Source organism: Rhipicephalus sanguineus, chromosome 4 (genome assembly GCF_013339695.2).
Source record: "Rhipicephalus sanguineus isolate Rsan-2018 chromosome 4, BIME_Rsan_1.4, whole genome shotgun sequence".
NCBI lineage: Eukaryota > Metazoa > Arthropoda > Arachnida > Ixodida > Ixodidae > Rhipicephalus > Rhipicephalus sanguineus.
This window is the reverse complement of record NC_051179.1, coordinates 62,605,132-62,618,202: the sequence shown is the minus strand read 5'-3', so window position 1 is coordinate 62,618,202 and position 13,071 is coordinate 62,605,132. Positions and strand designations below refer to the sequence as shown.

At 48.5% G+C, this 13,071-nt stretch overlaps 2 protein-coding genes, 1 non-coding gene and 1 pseudogene across 3 annotated transcripts in view; 1 reads left to right on the top strand and 3 right to left on the bottom strand.

Annotated features, from left to right (window-relative positions):
- The window catches only part of LOC119390088 (glutathione S-transferase Mu 4), a 26,241-nt gene extending 19,310 nt beyond the window's left edge, over window positions 1-6,931 (bottom strand). The window contains exon 1 of the mRNA XM_037657629.2: window positions 6,892-6,931. The gene's annotated coding sequence lies outside the window, so the exon portion shown is untranslated. The remainder of the gene's footprint in view (window positions 1-6,891) is intronic.
- The window catches only part of LOC119390090 (glutathione S-transferase Mu 2), a 302,300-nt gene that overhangs the window by 74,626 nt on the left and 214,603 nt on the right, over window positions 1-13,071 (bottom strand). The gene's annotated exons all lie outside the window — the stretch shown is intronic.
- LOC119390087 (glutathione S-transferase Mu 2-like) overlaps window positions 1-13,071 on the bottom strand; it is a 16,595-nt pseudogene extending 3,524 nt beyond the window's left edge.
- On the top strand, window positions 3,938-4,084 carry LOC119392063 (5.8S ribosomal RNA). The gene has a single exon (XR_005183655.1). It is a non-coding gene; the product is annotated as a 5.8S ribosomal RNA (ribosomal RNA).

The window sequence follows — 13,071 nt, the reverse complement described above, 5'->3', positions numbered from 1 at the left end:
GGCGTTCCACAGGGCGGGGTTCTCAGCCCTGCTTTGTTTAACCTCACGATCATTGGACCTGTCCACGTTCTACCTTGATCAGTCAACGTTTCTGCATATGCTGACGATATATGCACCTGGGCCTAAGCAGATGACACTTCCCCAGGTACGTGCACGACTCCAAAAAACAGTGAGAATAACCTCGATGTACCTCCGTGCTTGAGGCCTCATAATTTCCACCGAGAAGTGCGACTTAGTCCCTTTTACCCGCAAGCCTATGATCTGGTATCCCTTTTCAACCGACAACGTAAAAGATTTCGTATACAAGATGTCACCGATTCTTGGGCGTCATTATCGACAGAGATCTTTCGTGGTGTGCTTACATCTCGAAAATTTCTCGCCGGTAAAAACGGGGGGCACATCCGTGTCAATTACGCTTCAACTGTACAGAGCGTTCTTCTTGGAGTACTTGAGGTATAGCACGCCAGTGCTTTCCAACGCCGGGAAAATTAACATCCGGGTCCTGCAAAGCATCAAAGGCCAAGTCATTTGCGCATTCTTGGAGCTGCCTCGGTCAGCTCACACGTTAGCAACGATTGCCATTACTAGAGACCGGATTTTAGGCAAATGCCTATTTTGTTCCTTGCGCACCTATCTTGCCACTTTGATATATGAGCATGAATTAGAGGTTAAGAAAGGCTTCTGTAATGTTTTTATAGTGCCTATAAAGGCCTATTTTTGGCGTTTGTGCCTAAATGCTCACAAATGCCTATAAATGCCTATTTTCAAAATTGGCGCTTGTATTAACACTATTTAGCCTCAAGTTGCGCTCCCGGGAGCAGTTTGCGACCTATTCATGCTACCGCGCAACACTGAATGTTCGGAGCTATGGGGTTCAACCTAGTCCTGTAGTTCAACCAACTCCCGGAAACAACTGCTAGCAGCCGTGAAGTGGGACACGCACATTCGCCGCCGCAGAGACATGGCGTGCGCGGTTCACGAATGCGAGACCGTGGTGAGCCGTCAGCAGAAAGGAGAGTGAAGAGCAAAAAAAGAAAGGAACATATGATGTGCATGCGGCATTTGTTTCTGTAAGTTAACTTTTAAGGTGTTCACTGCATCAGCGTAGCCAGAAATTTTTTTTCGGAAGGGAACGGGGGGGGGGGGGTCGTTTCAACCATACTGTATGTATGTTCGTGAGTGCGCTTGTATGCATGCGTGCATATATACGCATGCAAAACTGAAAAGTTTCGGGGGGGGGGGTAGTTGAATCCTCTCTCCCCCTTGGCTACGCCAGTTATTCACTGGCAGGGGAGAAATTGCCTCGCCGCAAATCGACCCGGACAATAGGAGGAATCCCTCCCTTCTTGTGTTTTAGCTATCTGGCTATCTGCTCGTGTTCTGCCCTTCTCAGTCATGCCGAGAAGACACCCAGGAGTGTGTTGATTCGACAGTGGAATCTTGACTCACCGTGCAGAACACGGGAGAGACCGTGTTCTGCGAACCGTGCTGGACAAAGCACATTGCCAGGGGCGGCGCCAGGATTTTTTTACTGGGGGGGCACCCACGACAAGTGGGTTCCTTCAGGGGGGGCAGAGAGGCTGGGAACATATGCATTGTATTTTGACTATGCTTGCTCTTGGGGGGGGGCAAAGGGGGGGCAGGCGGAAATTTTGGGGGGGCTGGAGCCCCCCCAAACCCCCCACTGGCGCCGCCCCTGCACATTGCACGGCTATGTTCAACTGTTTAACGCCTTTGTGCCATCTTAAGCAGTAACATTTTTGTTTTCCTTTCGTAGATAGAGCTCGCGCACGTCTTCGTTTCAAATTATTTGCATTTATGTGAAAAATTATTGTGCCTATATTTACGATTTTGGAAGCCTAAAACGTTGTTTTGCCGGCCTATTTTTGGCGCCTAAGACAAGCTTTTTTAGTGCCTAAAAATCCGGCCTCTAGCCATTACCAAAGACCACCTGATTACGACATGTATAACTATCGACACACTCTGGGCGCATATTCGTTACATATCCAGAGTGCCTGACCACCACCACCACAAGATATACCGAAGGCAGCGTTTTCCAAAGTTGTTGCGGCTAACCAGCATTCCATCTCTTGGAGATTCTCACTCGCAATCATATCGCTACATCCGGAGTGGTGCCTGGAAAGACTCCCTGTGCACCTTGAAGTGCCAGGGATATCTAAAAAGTCTAATCTGTCATTTGCAACCATCAAGCAGATCTCATTGAACATTTTGCATGTGTCGTATGCTAACTGACTTCATGTTCACGCGTACGGTTCGGTCTCGGGAAGTTCGACGGGCGCCTTCGTGGTACCATCTCGAACAATCATAGTCGAGTTCAAGACCTCACACGTCACGGCATCTACGGGCTGCGAGCTCGCCGCTCTTCGAGCCGCAATGGAACTTGTTATGCAAGAATGCCCTAGTATATTGGCCGCATTCTGCGGCTCTATGGCAGCCCTTCAATGCGCGCGAAGTCTACGACGTGGAAACTGCCATAAGTTGGTGTCTAATATCAATGAAAATTCTCATCGTGCTGCCAATCAAGGACACGATATAGTATTACAATGGCTGCCGGGTCACTGTGGGATCAGTGGTAACAACCTCGCTGACGACGCTGCCCGACGTGCCCACGATGGAGCACCCACACTGTTCATACCCTCGTCAAGAGTAGACGCTGCAAGAGAACTTCTTCACATCGCGCATAATGTCACGCTTACGCACTTGAATTCTCCGCTAAACTCCAATCGTTGCCCACAGAACCTTGATTCATTACCACAGCTACAACTGCCATCCAAGATTTCTCGACGGGACGCTACAGTGCTGTGTCATTTATGGGTCGGTGTAGCGTTTACCAACTCATTCAGCTATCTCACTGGTATGGCACATTCATCCACGTGCGATAACTGCAAACGTGTAGACTATTGATAATCTATTGTGTCAATGTTCCCCATTTGAACAACGCCGGACTCTCCAGTGTACTTTGCGGAGACTAGATGATCGGCCCTTTACTAAATGAAAGATCTTGGGAGCCTGGTCTCACGGCACATCAGCCCAGAAAGCCACACGAGCGCTTCTGCAGTACTTGAAGGCAACAGGATTAAGCGACCGCCTGTCATACGCTGCACTGTGTGTGTGTTGTGAAATGTGTCTAACTTTCTCTCTCTCTTTTACTCCCTTATTCTCCTCCCCATGTGTAGGGCAGCAAACTGGACTTAGTCTAGTTAACCTCCCTACCTTTTCTATATCCATTTTTTCTCTCTCTCTCTCTAAAGAGACAACCGCAAAAGCACCCAGACCTAGACGGATAGATAGATAGATAGATAGATAGATAGATAGATAGATAGATAGATAGATAGATAGATAGATAGATAGATAGATAGATAGATAGATAGATAGATAGATAGATAGATAGATAGATAGATAGATAGATAGATAGATAGATAGATAGATAGATAGATAGATAGATAGATAGATAGATAGATGCGGTCAAAGTATCGCCAAGGAATGCTTCACATTCAATAATGTTATCGCGACATCTGGAGAAGAATGAAATCAGCAGAATGGAAGCAGTTCGGGCTCACCTGGCGTGCAGGTCGTGCTTCCTTGCGAGGTGCCGGAGAATGGCCAAGCTCTGCGTGATTTTCACGTCGCCGTCCATGTAGTACGGCAGATTGGGAAACTTGAGCCCCAACGCGAACTTCTCCTTGAGCCATTCGCCACGGCCATACTCCGGCGGCGGGCCGTGCTGGTAGCGCTTGTCCTCGAACTCGACTCCCTTGTAGATGAGAAGGTTGCGGATGGCCTGGGCGAAGCCTCGCACGTCCCAATAGGTGAGTATCGGCGCCATGTGTTCTTCTCTTGCGTGTGCCTCCTCGGAGTGGAATTTTCCTAAAACATTGGTTATAACTGTACGGAATTGAACAAACATTTTTTTCACGACTCTAAGCGGTGGATCACTCGGTTCTCTGGTCGATGAACAACGCAGCCAGCTGCGAGACTTGGTGTGAATTGCAGGACACACTGAGAACTTTGAACGCACATTGCGGCCTTGGGTCTTCCCTTGGCTTCGTCTGTCTAAGGGTCGGATCACATATCAAGAGAGACTTCGGCGCACAAAGGAACGTGAGCCGTCGACTCGTTTTGACCGCGTCGGCATCATGGACAGCACGTTAAACGCTACGGCAAGCGACAAAGGCCGCTCGAAAGGCCGCTCGAAAGGCGAGAGATGGTGGCGAACGTCGTGCCGGAGGCCCGACCGAAACACAGTTCCTAAGCGGTAAATATGAGGCACATTGACCTCTGAGGTGGCCATACCAAACTTCAGAAAATTTAGTTGAGCCAATGTCGCCAAAATACGACAAATTCACTTTGAAATCCGTGACGTCACGCGCGGTAATTTGGCGCGAAATTTAAAAATGCAGCTTTGGCCTTGGGGTTTTCTTCTTCATTCGCACCTAAAACGAAATCCAGGGGGCACTGCAAAGTTAGGCAACACTGGCAAGGATGGCGGCGGCAAGGAGGTTCATGTGCGGTATAGTGAACTAGAAGATATATATAGCTCACTATAATGTGCGGGTTGTCGCTGCTAGAAATACCGTGTTGCCTAGACTGCGATGTGAAAACGTGGTGTTTTGTCGAAGGTGAGAGTGTACTTGGGGCCGGGTACCTCATTTTGGTAGTCGCGAAGGGCAACATCGACGATAATATAAATGTTGTTGCACTGTTCGTGTAAACGTATGGCGTGAATTCGACCGCACAAATCCCAGTGCAGCTGCGAAGTGTTTTTGGTGAGCCTGTGATCTCCGATGGCCAATCCTCCTGCACCGCTGGCTTTTTAGCGAAGTGCAAACGCGTATCAGCTGTTCTCATCTACTGCTAGGTAAGCGCTGCTGCGCTGTCACGGGCCGTGTCAATCGGCAAGGCAGGCAAACTGTTCGGCAGCATTTTGAAGGTAGGTGGGCTAACGCACTCAGTGGTTGCCGGTGCGTATCGTTTATCAAATGCTGATTGCCTAGATGGTCACGGTGACCCGTCAGCATTTTGCAGCGACTTTGTCAGCCGGTTACTTCGTCGCGTCCTAGAATAAATGTTTTCAAATCCAAAGAATGAGGTGGTGATGGTACACCGAGGGAAATCACGTTGCGTGTACAATAGGCGGAGTCAAACAATGACTACTAACTGCCGACGAAATGATGGCAGGAGACTTGTTCACCATTTTTATTGCGATAGCGATTATATGGACACTCTCGGCTGGTTTTTGCCGTCGCCGTCTGTCGACGCCGTCATGTCCCGGATACGTATATGTATGTATATATAAATAAAAGCCACAAAGAAAAATAAATCAGAATAAAAAAATTTCGAAGCGCACCAGCGGGACTCGAGCCTTCGATCCCTCGCTCTGCAGCGCGCTGCCTTAAACAACTCGGCCACGCACCGGCGAGCTATTTATATAGACCATTTAACGCTATCGGCACGCAGAGCTCGGAGGTGCTTCACTATGTGTAGTATCACCCGCGAGATTGCCCGAAGGGCGCGCTTAAAGCAACGCTCCTACATTTGTCTTCAGACGCGCACTAAAAGGTGGCCCCTTTCTGTAGCCGCTGATGATGTGGAACGCCAAGTAAACGATGCGTCTAACGCCACCGCGCGGCAGGAGACCCGGAGGGTTCACTCTTAAAGAAAAAGAAGTCTAAGAGCGTTGGGTTGTAGCGCGCTGCTCAAACACGAAGAAGTAACAACCGCAACAGTTAGGTCGCGCTCGTCCTGTGTGTACCTGTGCGTTCTTTTCGAGTGTCTTTCCTTGTGTTTGAGCAGTGCGCTGCAAGTGTGAAGCTATGACCGTTGTTAGTTCGCGGTCGTCCCGTGTGTGTTCTTTTCGCCACTCCTTTGCACTCGAGGCAAGTACTGACCTGCTTGCCGTTCTTCGTGTGACATTCTAATTTGTCGCTATCGCATTCATTGCTTCGCCGCTGCGGCGGAACTGTGACTTTTTACAGTGCGCAGAGTCTTATTGATTTGTCTGTTTGTGCGTGTGTGTGACAGCTGATTCGCATACGTGAGCGGAATAGTGGTGCCCGCAATTTCTTCTGCTTACCTGCTGCTACAGCTGTCTATCATTATAGGTAGGTGTAAATTGGCACTTTCCTGCTGCATGAACCGTACGATGAGACATCAGGCAGGCTATACCAACGTTACTAGATTAGGTTGGGCTATACCACTTACGCGTGTCCATAAATCAAGGAAATCGAGCGCGCTACATCTAAAGAGCAAGGATTAAAGCTACTATACGTCATAATATAGCAAGCATCTCAGGCTTGCCTTGACGCCACGCAGCAAGCACGCTGACGTCAACGCTACGAAGATTTCGATTTTGCCCGCCGCTGTGGCTCAGTACGGTGCTTGGATGCTGACCCGAAAGACGCTGTGTCGATCTCAGTTACGGCGGTCGCATTGTGATGGGGGTGAAATGCTAGATGCATGCGTACTGTGCAATTTCAGAACCCTAGCTGGTCAAGATTATCCGGAGCCCTCCACTACGGCGTCTATCGCAGCTAGTATCGCTTCGTGACGTTCCCACGAATCGATTCCGATTCATTCCAGCTGTGTTATCCTTAAGATTGGTTGGTGCCGTTCGAAGAGCGCAACAAACTTTTAGCACAGCGGCGTAATACTTGTTGCTGAAGTGCCGAGAACAAACAGTCATCGTCGGAGTAACTTTGCTGATGAGGCGGTTGGTTATTTACGCATTTCGCGCATTACGCGCTGGACGCGTGGTACGACTTAGCATGCCAGAAGCAGTTGGCTGTAGCATCAGGTATCCATAGGCCTAACTAGATTTATTACGTTAACTATATGTAGAAGCTTAGCATAGTTAACTATAATGTAGCTTACGTTGGCAGATGATGACGCAGAATCTACTGATGATCGCCAGGTCAGTGTTCCGCAAGTTGACACAGATGTTAAGAACGTTGTTTATATATATACGCGGTGCGCCAGCACTCCGTAAACATCTCTGCATTATTATAGCCTGCCCTTTCTGACAGCCTTCGCGATTTCGAGGATGATGGCATAGAGATAACAAGCCATGGACACGGTCTTCAACTGGGTATTTTACAAGCCCCAACCAATGCCAGACGCTGTCTATGAAGGCCGTACTTATCGGCGTCTCCTTGGGCGATCTGCGTGTGAGGATAAAATTTTAATGAGTTCTGTAGGAATGGGAGGGGGGGGGGGAGGAGATGGCGTAGTATGTGTCATCTCCACCTTCAAGGAGAGGACGTCAAAGGCGCGAAGACGACTGCCGTCCTTAAAAGACGTTGGCCGGAATACTGAAAGTAGAGCCATGGTCGACCGAGATAATCAAACGCTCGGAGTGAAAGCCAAGAGCCCGGCACATAGTCCGAAGGTTGCATCTCAGCCGTGAGCGTAACGATTAGCATTACTTTTCTTTACCGGGATTACACTTCATGATTTTTTGTTAGTAGCAAATTCGCTATTAAACCGAGCCCTACCAAGCTATCTCGGAAGCAGATGGCGGATTACTGGCACCAATCGCGCGTAATCAACCCACGTATTCTCGGCTCGCCTCCGAGCGGGCCGACGTCTACTCTCTTATTTTCATTTTTCTCTTTCACGAGCTCCTTATTTCTTACTCCTTACTTTTTTCCACGAGCTCCTTACTTTTTCTTACTTGTTCTTCACGCATTGACCGGTCACTGTTTCTACATTCATTCAAACCGTGAGAAGAAGCTCTTCTTTATTTCCTGGGTCTATACCATACTCGGTTACGACATGCGATAAAATGGCGACACCACCCACAGAACCAGGGACGTAGCCAGAAATTTTTTCGGGGGGGGGGGGATTCAACCATACTTTATGTATGTTCGTGCATGCGTTTGTATGTGTGCGTGTATATATTCGAAAGCGAAATTGCAAAAATTCGGGGGGGGGGGGGAATTGAACCCCCCCCCCCACCTTGGCTACGCCCCTGTACAGAACCGCGGCTTGCCTGCGCTAAAGCAGTGAGCGACTGTCGCGCTAGCTGTCTTCCGCTCGAACCATAGCCGTGCGCACAAGGGGGGCGGGAGGGGGGGGTGCCGCCCCCGATAATCACCTGAGGGGAAGGGGGGAAGAAGTTTGACACATACGTTTAGTCAGTTATGGCCACGCAGATTTTTCACTATAATGGCGCATTCCAAGAACTGTTTGCTTCCCATCTTTACTTCAAGAAAGCCGTGGTCCGAAAGCAGGCCATTGGGAGGAGCACGCCATCACTTCATTTTAACACTCTCTATTTCCGAGTTTCAGCAGTGCGTACTTTGCGTACGTAAGAACGCGACGTGTCGCATAGAGCGCCTGCGCAAAACTTTTTCTCATGCGCACTGTGCAAAACGCGACGTTCTTGAGTACGTTACGCCGTCATGGGCGCAGCATACGCACTACTAAAACCCGAGGATATAGACTTGAGCACTGCACGGGCTCGGGCCTACCTGAAAACCCGGGCCCGGCCCGGCCTACGGCGGGCCCGGCCGGGCTCGGGTCTGAAGCTCCGGGCGTGGGCCGGGCCCGGGTTTGAGGTGGCGGGCTCGGGTCGGGCCGGGCTCGGACTTTGCTCAGTTCTTAAAGGGACAGTAAAGTGATAGAATGAATCGGTTAGGACTGATAAAGTGTACTCTGATAACTCGAATGTATACATAGTTAGTTTCGCCATCATAAGGAACAAATGAAGGACAAAGTTCCATTTTTAAATTTCGCGCCGAAATCTCCGCGCGTGACGTCACGGATTTCAAACTGTATTTGTCGTATTTTGGGAACATCGGGTCAAAAAACTTCTTGAAACTTGGTATGTTAGGTATATTGCCCTCTCAGAGGTCAATGTACTTAATTTTTACCTATTAGGAACTACGTAGATCCCAGTAGACGCAGTCAGAATCTATTACTTCACTGTGTTTGTTGCACGATTTTCAAGGTGGCGTCGGCACCCGCATTTTCTTTTTGCGCGTTTTCTCGCTTACAAAGACTCTTGTCGCAGCGAGCGTGGTGATTATGGGATTTTAAGAGTAATTTACTGATAATAGAAGACTTGTTTTTTTTTCTTTAGTGTCCCTTCAAGTGTGTTCCTCATACGTTGCGCGTACATATACGTTTCCCATTTTATATCAATAAAACGATTATTTTTTTTTATGTGGCAAGCTATTTGGAAAAGTTTTATGAGCGACAAGCACTGATCTTCTTTTGCTTCTTGCATATGGGCCTACTTGATTTATCTGAAACAGGCGAGCTAAAAGAAAGTAGACCAGGCGCCTATATAGTTAACATCTCGCTATTCCGTGCTTTATTTGCATTCTTTATTATTTCATATCATAAATGTTATTTTCTAATCGCGGTAATAAATGTAATATAATAAATTTATACCTGTAACTTATCATCGCAAGTGCGATCACGGAGCTCCAAGGCGGGGAAACGTTCTTGCAAGTTTCAGCCGCAGAAATAGGTTGTATTACAGGAATCGGTTGTACCAAATTTCAACTTCAACTTCAGCCCTCCACTAAATCGAAAAGACTGCGCGGAGTCTCGTTGCATAGAATCCCTATAAAGACAATCTTTTTCCGTGGTTCCGTCTAGGCTCCCAGAGGTCACGTGACGCGAGATGGACATGCACAGCATGCTTTGCGTGCCCACATTGTTAACATCTGAGCGTTCGTCTTGTTCCGCTATATCAGGGGTCTCAAACTCGCCTCAGCTAACGGGCCGCATTCACGAAAATTTACTTCCGCAAGGGCCAGGACAGTGACGAAGGTAGGGGTGAAGGAGGGGTGGGGGTAGGAATAGGTTGTACCAGATGTCAGCTAACGTTGCCATGTTAAAGACCTTCTTAATATTTAATATATGGGTCATTTCTGAAGGGTATTTGGCAGCAAGTTTCCACAGAAATATTGATACCTATCTCCAAAATGACTCAAATTTGGACGCCGATTCTGCAATACAGAGTTTTGTTTCACGGTTATCCATAAACACATGGTAGATGCAGGCGATGCTTAGCGAAAAAAATGCTTCAGGCCTGTCATGACTGTGTAGCTCAAGAACGTACTTATAGAGAAAAAAAAAATGGGACGAAAAATGGGATGTGCGGGCCGCAGGCCGCTAGCGAGAGGTCCGCGGGCCGCGTGTTTGAGTTCCCTGTACTATATAGTGCGAGAGTAGCGCATGATACTGCCACAACAGCGTTGGAATGCGCAGAAATAGCGTAAGTCCATTAAAATTGTATATTCATGTTTAAAGACAAAGTATATTAGCTTGACGAAATATCTGGCTTAAAATAAGAATCACAAATTCCATGCCGAGGGATGTCCGCTTACCTCGAATCATATGCATACAATGACTCTAAGCATCGAGAACAGGGACGTAGCCAAAGATTTTTTTCGGGCGGGAGGGGGGGGGGTTGGCACCTCCTTGATTTCAAGTGGGGGCCGGGCAGGCAGACGCGGTCGAGTGTAATTTTGTGCTGTGTATGCCATGGCAAAAAAAAGTCACAGTTTCGCCGCAATGGCGAAACAATCATGCGATAGCAACAAATTGGAATGTAACACGAAGAGCGGAAGGCAGCTCGAGATTTCCAGCGCTTCGATCAAGCGCAAAGGACGCTCGAAAAGAACACACACACAGGACGAGCGCGAATTATCAAGTGTCACAGCTCGACACTTGAACCGCGCTGCTCAAACATGAAGAAGGACGCACGAAACGAACGCAGAGGTACACGCATGCAGGATCAGCGTGAACTAACAGTTGTATCAGTTATTACTTCTTTCTGTTTGAACAGTGCGCTCCTTTCGCAAACGCGGCCGCTGCAGCGAGCGAAGCGACCTTCGTACGCTCTGCAACTTTGGCGTGGACATCGCGCTGGAAGCACAAGACACACAAACCACCGTACTCACGAGATAAGCGCGCCCGCCGGCGACCATGCCCTTGTAGGGCAAAGTGCACGTCGCTCCTCTCGCTTAACAGGCAGCGCGCGCGCGCTTCGCAACGAGCGAAGCGACGCCCTTTAACTTCGCGCCCTCTCGCTGGTGACCAAGAAAGCATGCTGTAGTAAAAGGTGTATATAAATAGTTCACCATTAGCATGCTGAAAGACCTACTCTTCGTGGCCTAGCCGTCTAACGCCGCGCGCTGCGGAGCGAGAGGTCGCCCGCTCGATTCCGCGCGTCGGAAAGTATTCTTAGAATTATTTTTCTTTGTGGCTTTTAAATATATATATATATATATATATATATATATATATATATGTACGGGCCCTGACGGCGTCGACGGACGGCAAAAACTAGCCGGGAGTGTCCATATAATTGCTATCGCAATAAAAATCGTAGCGGGGGGCACGGGCCCGGTGTGCCACCCCTTGGCTACGCCACTGGTCAAGAAGCTTATTCGCACCTTTCTTACCAAACTAGAATGAACCCCGAAAATAGATCGCAATCACTTCGTCCAACTATACTGCCAGTCCTACCAGTGGAGTCTCACCAGCGTAGGCCACCTCTTGCCGGTACAACATCGTAAGGAAGGCATACACTATAATATGAAAACAAAAGCGCCCTGTACAAGCCGTGCATAACAAACACTGCTGAAAACTGCAAGGAGAAGCCCTCAGAGGCATTTATAGAACATATTGAAGAGTGGCACAACGTTCAAGAACGAGAGGAATGAAGGGATAAGATTGACAGCTATTTTCATTCTGAAGAGGTCCAAAAAGACATCCTAAACATGCTCTAGTGGTGGAATTTGGCTTTTTTGCTCTATTTTTCTTGATGTGGCAAGGTGCCACTATGATGAAGATATATGTGCTACGTGTCCAGAAGGGTGCACGGTTGGCTTTGTCGTTACAACACGCTTTAAGGGGACACTAAAGGGAAAAAACAATTTTTATGTATTAGTAAATTACTCTTTCACAATTCCAAAATCACCACGCCTGCCGCGAGAAGACGCATGGGAAGCGAGAAAACGCGCAAATGGAAATTACGGCTAGTAACGCCACCTTGAAATTCCCGCATCAAACGCGTCATAGATTTTGACGGCGTCTGCTAGGTCCTACGCAGTTTCTTATCAGTAAAAGTGAAGTGCAATGTCTTCCGAGGGGGCCATAGACAACATACGAAGCTTCAGGAAATTTCGACAAGCGAAAATCACCAAAATACGAAAAATGCGCTTCGAAATCCGTGTCGTCACGCGTGGAAATTATGGCGCGAAATTTAAAAACGAAGCCTTGACCTTGATTTTCTCCTTTATTAATGCATCTGTGTTGGTGAAACTAACGACATTAGATTTCTCGCAGTACAATTTATCAATCTAAGCCAATTCATTGTTTCACTCTCGTGTCTATTTAAATTTCAATACAGAGCGCAATAAAAACAAAGTGAAGAGAGCGTTCCGCTCTCTGTCCCCTTTGTTTTTATTGCGCTCTTTATCGAAACCGGACTCATGCTGCAAATCACTTTTCTTCCTACAATATCTACTACAAAACGCTCTTGATGATCCCGAGTGTATTCCTAGAAAATTAGGTACAGTACACCACTGCCGAACAAACGTTCATCGTACCCAGTTGCCCGCTCAACTGTTTACACGGTGAGCCAGCCCCTTTTTACAAGTACCGTAGGTTAAAGTATACATGCTAGCGAAGCATGCGCCAAGCATGCGTAAATATTTGCCACTTCAAACGCCTTGCGGTTGATTCTACGTTCGGGCAACACCACCTATTGGCTCGGGCCCCTGTCGGGCCCGATCTGTGGTCGGGCCGGGCCGGGCCGGGTAGGCGAAATTTTTTCTCGGGTTCGGGCCGGGCCCGGGTCTCGCTTTCAGTCGCCGGGCCGGGCTCGGGCCAGTGAAATGTGAACGAGCCCCGGGCCTGGGCCCGGTCCGGGCCGAGAATCACGGCCAGTGCAGTGCTCTAATATGGACTCGACGTGCCCAGTACTAAAGCTCGCTACCTATGGACTTACGTTGGAAGACGGCGATGAGGCAGAATCTGCTGATGACCGTCAGGCCAGTGTTCCGCGCGTTTGCGCACACGTCAAGAACGGCG